General features: G+C 35.6%; 1 pseudogene; it reads right to left on the bottom strand.

Annotated features, from left to right (window-relative positions):
• Positions 1-3377: 3377 nt before the first annotated feature.
• Positions 3378-4274, bottom strand: LOC145821986 (uncharacterized; annotated as a pseudogene).
• Between the last annotated feature and the right edge of the window lie 968 nt (positions 4275-5242).

Raw genomic sequence — 5242 nt, 5'->3', positions numbered from 1 at the left:
GATACTATTTTCTTCCGAAATTTTTTCTTTTCAGTAACAATTCCCTGTGTATTCAATAACCTGTTCAATAAAATATCTATTACAAATCAATACAAAAATCTATTCATTTTCATAAACATCACAATCGAATTTTCGCACTATCCACAAAAATACAATATGAACTTCATGCGGATTATAAACATGTCCCTTAATATCCACAAAAAACGTCTACTAATATTCACAAAAATATAATATCAACCGTATGTAAATTACCAAACACATCTCCTAATTTCCAACAAAAAAACATGTCTACTAATGTCAACAAAAATAAAATATCAAGGGCGGATTACCAAACATGTCCCGTAATACCAACAAAAATATAAAATTTACAACACAACCAAAATACATGTAAGGCAATATGAATAAAAACACAAAATGAGCTACCATCTGCCCTCCAAATTACCAAACACGTCCATATCAAATCTCGAATCTGCAAAAAAATGAAACACAAAAAAAAAGAAAAATGTCAGTTAGACAATTATTATCTTATCCATAACATATACAATTTAATATGCATTTTTGAACTTAGTTTTCAAACCGGGAGTCCCGTGCTAGTTCCGTAAGTTTCCACAACTCACATTGGTCCGTCCCGAGGTGTTTGAGGTGTTTCCTGGGGCCGTCTCGGGGCTGTTGCACGATTTTGGCCCCCGAAGGCTTATTTTCAAGCTTAAGTGTAAAAAAATGCATTTTTGGACTTAGTTTTCAAACCGGGAGTCCCGTGCTAGTTCCGTAAGTTTTCACAACTAACATTTGTCCATCTTGAGGTGTTTCACGGGCCGTCTCGTGGCTGTTACACGATTTTGGCCCCAGAAGGCCTATTTTTGAAGCTTAAGTGTGAAAAAGTGCATTTTTGGACTTAGTTTTCAAACCGGGAGTCCCGTGCTAGTTCCGTAAATTTTCAAAACTCACATTGGTCCGCCCGAGGTATTTGAGGTGTTTCCTGGGCCGTCTCGTGGCTGTTGCACGATTTCGGCCCCTGAAAACCTATTTTTGAAGCTTAAGTGTAAAAAAGTACATTTTTGGACTTAGTTTTCAAACCGGGAGTCCGGTGCTAGTTCCGTAAGTTTCTACAACTCACATTGGTCCATCCCGAGGTGTTTCAGGTGTTCCTCAAGCCGTCTCGTGGCTGTTGCACGATTTTCGCCCCCGAAGGCCTATTTTGAAGCTTAAGTGTGGAAAAGTGCATTTTTGGACTTGGTTTTCAAATCGAGAGTCCCGTGCTAGTTCCGTAAGTTTCCACAACTTACGTTGGTCCGTCCCGAGCTGTTTGAGGTGTTTCCCGGGCCGTCTCATGGCTGTTGCACGATTTTGGCTCCCGAAGGTCTATTTTCAAGCTTAAGTGTGAGAAAGTGCATTTTTGGACTTAGTTTTCAAACCGGGAGTCCCGTGCTAGTTCCGTAAGTTTCTACCACTCACATTGGTCCCTCCCGAGGTGTTTGAGGTGTTCCCCGGACTGTCTCGTGGCTGTTGCATGATTTTGGCGACTAGTTCCATGCCTACATGTTGGAATAGTTTTCGACTATGAAGCACGGATACTTCAAAAAGGGAGACGTATCCGTATCGGATACTTATCGGATACCGATACTCCATGGATACTCGCGGATACGTATCGGATACTTCTTAAAAGTATCAGATACTTCTTAATTAATTTTTTTATTAATTTTGAAGTATTGGATACTTAATTTTGAAGTATCAGATACTCGAAATTACATATTACTTATAATATTTTGTTTAATTCTTTGATAAGAGGAATATAGTAAGAGTTAAAGTAATAGAATTTGTCAAATTGATATATCCTTATTGTCTCTCTCACTTCTCTCTCGCTTTCTCACTCTCTCACGTTTCTTGTCTTTGCTCTCATTCTTTTTTTGGTGTTGGCATGTAAGGATGATGTTTAATTTGCATTTGCTTTTGTTTTTAGTTTTGGATGTTTTATGAATGTTTGAAGACTTTTAGGTTAATAGAAATCTCTCTCTTTATTTATTAATTTACTTTAAATTTTATTTTTATGCATATTACATTATTAAAATTATAAAAATATTTTTTTTTACGAACATATTCCCGCCGTCCCTGTATCATACTTTTTCAAAATTTGACGTATCACTATATCCATATCGCCATATCCGTATCCGTGCTTCCTAGGTTATCACTGATGACTTAAAAAAGTATATTTGCTGAAATTTTTATTTAATAATGATTTTTTGGCTTTAGCTAAGGTCCTGTGATATTCACTGATGAAGGGGAACAAGTTGAAACTATTGACTTTGAAGACTTTTAGTTTTATAGGAATCTTTCTTCTTTATCAAGTTATCTTTTGTTATAGGTTTTATTTTTATGCATACTGCATTACTAAAAATTGCAAAAATAATATTTTTACGAACGTATCCCTGCCGTACCCGTATCCTAGTTTTTCAAATTTTTCCGTATCGCCGTCTCCGTATCGTATCGTATCCGTATCCCGTATCTGTATCCGTGCTTCCTAGGTTTTCGACTTAGTTTTCGACTTAGTTTCATGCCTACATGTTGGAATAGTGCAAATTTCAAAGTAGTTTCCTAATTAGGAGCCACGTGCATATTTCAGTGTTTGTGATGTTTCTCGGGCTTTTACATGCATAGTTCACTATCTTAGTTGAAGAAAAAATTTCTACTAAATTAGCATCTTATTATTCACATTAGCTAGTGATTGTTCCTACACAATTGAAACACCAATACAAACAAGAAAAGATAACATTAGTAAGAAAAAACTTAATTTTTGACAATTAACATACATAAAACATTTTACCTTGAATTTTTTACTATTCCACTTGTCAATTAGAGATGTCCACTGATTGAGAGTAACTCTTGCAGGTGGGTGGCTTCTCGCGTAATCCTCCCCTCTTGCATCCTTAAGTTGCTTGTATTGTTTGTGCAACTTATAGGTGAAACCACTCAATCGTCGACCAAACTGTGTGTGTAAAGAGAGTCTATTAAGACCCAAAGATACAAACTGAAATGAACGATAAGTATCAGAAAAACCATTGAACAAGATCGATGAAATGATCTGCGTAAGGAATAGAAGGTAACTAATATATAGAATAAGAATGATTGTTTGGTAAGTCATATTGAAGTACTTCAAAAGTATTGATGTCAGGCTCTTTTCTTTTTTCCTTTTTTTATTCTAAATCATTTCTATAGCAATTACAATGTATCTTTCGACAAAATTCAGATTCAAGGGTCAAATGTACCTCAAGATGACAAAAGGACAAGGCTGTTCCAGTAAAGGGATCTACAAAAATAGATTAAGAAACAGACTTACCATTGTTGAGGAATACATGGTGCCAAGAGAAAATGGACAGACTTTATCTTGATAACAGTAATCTTTCTGGACACGTACAAGTAACGTAACTAACAAACATAGAGTACAAGCATTCGGCAATCACACAAGCAGCAAAGTTGTAGAACAAAGAATGGTTTATATTATGTGGAGAAGAAAAAAGAATAAGCTCTCTCTCACCAAAACCAGCAAGATGCTCCATTAGAACTGTGTACATGTACCAATTTGGAGAACAACCAGATTGCAGCATCTCCTTGTAGACCTTGGTAGCCTCCTTCACTCAACTGTGATCAAATAGAACCTTCATGTAAGCAATAAAAGACACAACTGTTAGATCACAGCGCCTAGTTTTCATCTCCTTCCAAATCCTCACTGCACCATCAACATCTCCATCATTGGAAAACCAATGCAGAAGTGAAGTATAAGTAACCACATCAATCTTAATCCCTTTCTCTTGCATCTTCTCAAAAACATAGCTCATTGATGATATCCTCCTAGCTTCTCCGAAAATATCCATCATGGTTGTGTAAGTAAACTAGTCAAGTTTAAAACCTTTTAGCCAAGAAGCCCAATTGAAAAACAGCCAGGCCTTTTCCATTGGCGGATGGGTTTTGAGAACTTGATTGACGTCTAAGAATCGCATCTTATAGTGAGCTTCTCTAGCTGTTGTTGGGTAGAATCCCAAGTCAAATACCTTAAAATGTTTGATATGTTTCTAATGGTATCCCTTGAATAAACTTTTTGGTTCAAATCTCTTTTCTCGACAGGTTTGAGAGGTTTTTTCATGTGTTTGTTAATTTGACGAAAGGGTCTTTTTTGTTTTGAGTTGGTGAAGGGAATGTACCCATTTGATGAAACTTTTCTTCCAATAGACAAAATGCTGATCAATATGGGAAGCAAAAACGGGCTTGTAGTTTCTGAGAAATTGACGGGCACCATGAGAAATAAACATAAAGAATCATCAAACCTCTTCAAAGAAAATTCTCTGGTTAATATTCACAGGCAGGGCTTAACAACAAAAGCAGCAAACCAAGAGACAGCTATGTTTCAGAAATGTAGCTTTGACACAAATGTAAGAATCAATTAGACCCAATACCAAGGAGAATCAATTAGACCCAATACCAAGGAATCAATATAGGCCCAGAATAAAAATTATTAAAAATAAAAAAAATAAAAAATAAAAAAGGGTGTTTTGCTTTCTTTTTGAAAGATAAATATGGAAATTTCAAAAAATTTAAATTGACAAAATAGTATGTCAAATTCAGATTTCAGGAATTAACAGTAGTACATATTGGTAAGGAATTAGGTTAGGGTTGAATAGAAGCAAAACTTGCTTAGGGACTCAAATTCAAATTCAAATTCAAATAAATGCCTGATGTGTGTAGTGAATCTCATAAATTAAATCATCAAAAAAATGAAATTTCGAAACAGTGAATAGTAGGATTGAACTGAAAGAGGAGGAAAAGCATACCGTTGCCGGAGATTCAAACTCTATGAACGATTTCAATGGCGGGCGACGACATCGATTTTGTCGCCTTCCATCTTAGGGCGATGGGGAACAGCGTCGAAGGAGGAGGAAGACACTGGCGGAGTAAGGGCAGCGGTGTTAGTGGAAAGAGGATGGGCTGCGATAGTGGTGAACTCGATATGGGATGGGCAACTGTAGGGTTTTTTTTTTTTTTTTTTTTTTTTTATCCAGGTTATGTAGGAGTTTGTATGGGTATTTTTGTTTTTTTTTTATTTTTTTTATTTTTTAACAAATAGGGACATTTGCTTAAAATATAAATTATTTCATGAAATTTCATAAATTATAGAGAAAATTATTGAAACATTTCTTTTCAACTTTGTGTAGTAGGAGAAATTTAATTTATTTATTAGCTAAGGTCCCTT

The sequence above is a fragment of the Camellia sinensis genome, chromosome 3, assembly GCF_055761805.1.
Source record: "Camellia sinensis isolate YWXY chromosome 3, ASM5576180v1, whole genome shotgun sequence".
NCBI lineage: Eukaryota > Viridiplantae > Streptophyta > Magnoliopsida > Ericales > Theaceae > Camellia > Camellia sinensis.
Note: the sequence above shows the minus strand (reverse complement) of the source record. Positions and strands in the feature narration are given on the sequence as shown.